The 2,859-nt window shown below is 47.4% G+C and overlaps 6 non-coding genes across 6 annotated transcripts; all 6 read left to right on the top strand.

The window, feature by feature from the left end:
- Positions 1–153: 153 nt before the first annotated feature.
- Positions 154–225, top strand: trnap-cgg (transfer RNA proline (anticodon CGG)). Its single transcript has one exon. It is a non-coding gene; the product is annotated as a tRNA-Pro (tRNA).
- Positions 226–640: 415 nt separating this feature from the next.
- Positions 641–712, top strand: trnaq-cug (transfer RNA glutamine (anticodon CUG)). Its single transcript has one exon. It is a non-coding gene; the product is annotated as a tRNA-Gln (tRNA).
- A 492-nt stretch (positions 713–1,204) lies between these two features.
- On the top strand, positions 1,205–1,276 carry trnap-agg (transfer RNA proline (anticodon AGG)). Its single transcript has one exon. It is a non-coding gene; the product is annotated as a tRNA-Pro (tRNA).
- Positions 1,277–1,674: 398 nt separating this feature from the next.
- Positions 1,675–1,746, top strand: trnap-cgg (transfer RNA proline (anticodon CGG)). Its single transcript has one exon. It is a non-coding gene; the product is annotated as a tRNA-Pro (tRNA).
- A 415-nt stretch (positions 1,747–2,161) lies between these two features.
- trnaq-cug (transfer RNA glutamine (anticodon CUG)) lies at positions 2,162–2,233 on the top strand. The gene has a single exon. It is a non-coding gene; the product is annotated as a tRNA-Gln (tRNA).
- Positions 2,234–2,725: 492 nt separating this feature from the next.
- trnap-agg (transfer RNA proline (anticodon AGG)) lies at positions 2,726–2,797 on the top strand. The gene has a single exon. It is a non-coding gene; the product is annotated as a tRNA-Pro (tRNA).
- The last annotated feature ends 62 nt before the right edge of the window (positions 2,798–2,859 follow it).

Below are 2,859 nucleotides of genomic sequence, written 5' to 3'. Positions count from 1 at the left end.
CGTTTGCTAGTTGCAGGAGCATCTGAGGGCTTGTCGGTTATGGGGTGTGTTTTTTTTGTTTTATTGCTGGTATGGGAGCGAGAGGGCCCAAGCTCAAATCCCAGAGACCTCGCTTTGCAGCTCCTTTTTTTGAGTAGTATCTGGGAACATGGTGGCTCGTTGGTCTAGGGGTATGATTCTCGCTTCGGGTGCGAGAGGTCCCGGGTTCAAATCCCGGACGAGCCCACATTGAGCATCTTACTGAAAAGTAGCAGACCGTTCTGCCTTCTTTCGGCCAATAATACACCTGCATGTTTTCACGCCAACTTCTCCCTGCTCTCAGTTCCTCATCTGCAATTTAAACTTTGTACAACAGAAGTGAATGTGTCTGAGATGGCTCAGATTGGCTGCCATGCAGGGTAGCCGTTTGCGGTTGACTGGAGGCTCGTGTCCTTTGCTTTGATGTTTTTCTCAATATTGGTTTACAAGGTTCGGAGAGCGTTACACTGAAGATTTAAAGGTCCCTGGTTCGATCCCGGGTTTACTCAGAGTGGAGCCGTGAATGCTTTTCAGACACCATTCTGATGCTTGCTGGTTAGTTGCTTTTCGCAGAGCCTCCTTGAGTGTTTTCTACACTTCAGACAGACGAACTGACACTGTTGGTTCCATGGTGTAACGGTTAGCACTCTGGACTCTGAATCCAGCAATCCGAGTTCAAATCTCGGTGGAACCTTCAAGAGTCTGTCTGGCAGTGTTTGGCATGGAGGAGCTTGGGCTTATGTCACAATTTTGTCTCTGACAGTGTGTCTTTAAATGTATTGCTAAACTGGCCTCCTTTAACCATGGCCTCCAAACCATCTAGAACTCAAATAAAACTAAGCAGGAACTAAATTGAGCAGACAGATGTCATCTGATCCTCTGTGGAGCAGGATTACAGACCTCAGACAGCTTCTCATCAGCAAGATTTGTGTGGCAGTGCCACGGTGTAGATTTCTGCTGTTAAATTCAGCTTATGTGTTTTGTCGTTGATGTTTTAATCAACATTTATCTACGAGGGCAGGCCAAGCTAGAGCAGGTACGTAAAAATGGAGTTTCTCAGAAATCTGGTCAGTGCATGAGCTCTAATTCTGCCCTTGTCAGCTGCAGAGGCAGGATGTTAGAGCGACCGTAGCGTCGAGCAGAGTGAAATACGTAGCAAATTGGCCTTTACCAAACAGCAACCTGTGGCTCGTTGGTCTAGGGGTATGATTCTCGCTTAGGGTGCGAGAGGTCCCGGGTTCAAATCCCGGACGAGCCCTCTTCTGTCTTTGCAGCCTCATTTCTAGAGCAGTTTCAGTCCATTCTGCCATTCTTGGGCCAAACATACGCCACTGTCAAGTAGACTAAAGCTGCGACTGCATGTTTTCATGCCCACATCTCGCTGCTCTTCTTAGTTCCTCATCTGCAGTTTAAACTTTAACTTGACATTTTTCTAAACATTGGTTTAGGAATGCAGCCCAAGCATTCTTGGATCGCTTCACGGCGCTGTGAGCCTTCATCTTGCGTTTGCTAGTTGCAGGAGCATCTGAGGGCTTGTCGGTTATGGGGTGTGTTTTTTTTGTTTTATTGCTGGTATGGGAGCGAGAGGGCCCAAGCTCAAATCCCAGAGACCTCGCTTTGCAGCTCCTTTTTTTGAGTAGTATCTGGGAACATGGTGGCTCGTTGGTCTAGGGGTATGATTCTCGCTTCGGGTGCGAGAGGTCCCGGGTTCAAATCCCGGACGAGCCCACATTGGGCATCTTACTGAAAAGTAGCAGACCGTTCTGCCTTCTTTCGGCCAATAATACACCTGCATGTTTTCACGCCAACTTCTCCCTGTTCTCAGTTCCTCATCTGCAATTTAAACTTTGTACAACAGAAGTGAATGTGTCTGAGATGGCTCAGATTGGCTGCCATGCAGGGTAGCCGTTTGCGGTTGACTGGAGGCTCGTGTCCTTTGCTTTGATGTTTTTCTCAATATTGGTTTACAAGGTTCGGAGAGCGTTACACTGAAGATTTAAAGGTCCCTGGTTCGATCCCAGGTTTACTCAGAGTGGAGCCGTGAATGCTTTTCAGACACCATTCTGATGCTTGCTGGTTAGTTGCTTTTCGCAGAGCCTCCTTGAGTGTTTTCTACACTTCAGACAGACGAACTGACACTGTTGGTTCCATGGTGTAACGGTTAGCACTCTGGACTCTGAATCCAGCAATCCGAGTTCAAATCTCGGTGGAACCTTCAAGAGTCTGTCTGGCAGTGTTTGGCATGGAGGAGCTTGGGCTTATGTCACAATTTTGTCTCTGACAGTGTGTCTTTAAATGTATTGCTAAACTGGCCTCCTTTAACCATGGCCTCCAAACCATCTAGAACTCAAATAAAACTAAGCAGGAACTAAATTGAGCAGACAGATGTCATCTGATCCTCTGTGGAGCAGGATTACAGACCTCAGACAGCTTCTCATCAGCAAGATTTGTGTGGCAGTGCCACGGTGTAGATTTCTGCTGTTAAATTCAGCTTATGTGTTTTGTCGTTGATGTTTTAATCAACATTTATCTACGAGGGCAGGCCAAGCTAGAGCAGGTACGTAAAAATGGAGTTTCTCAGAAATCTGGTCAGTGCATGAGCTCTAATTCTGCCCTTGTCAGCTGCAGAGGCAGGATGTTAGAGCGACCGTAGCGTCGAGCAGAGTGAAATACGTAGCAAATTGGCCTTTACCAAACAGCAACCTGTGGCTCGTTGGTCTAGGGGTATGATTCTCGCTTAGGGTGCGAGAGGTCCCGGGTTCAAATCCCGGACGAGCCCTCTTCTGTCTTTGCAGCCTCATTTCTAGAGCAGTTTCAGTCCATTCTGCCATTCTTGGGCCA

This window comes from Carassius gibelio, chromosome B3, assembly GCF_023724105.1.
Source record: "Carassius gibelio isolate Cgi1373 ecotype wild population from Czech Republic chromosome B3, carGib1.2-hapl.c, whole genome shotgun sequence".
NCBI classification, from domain to species: domain Eukaryota; kingdom Metazoa; phylum Chordata; class Actinopteri; order Cypriniformes; family Cyprinidae; genus Carassius; species Carassius gibelio.
This window is presented reverse-complemented; position numbering and strand designations above follow the sequence as displayed.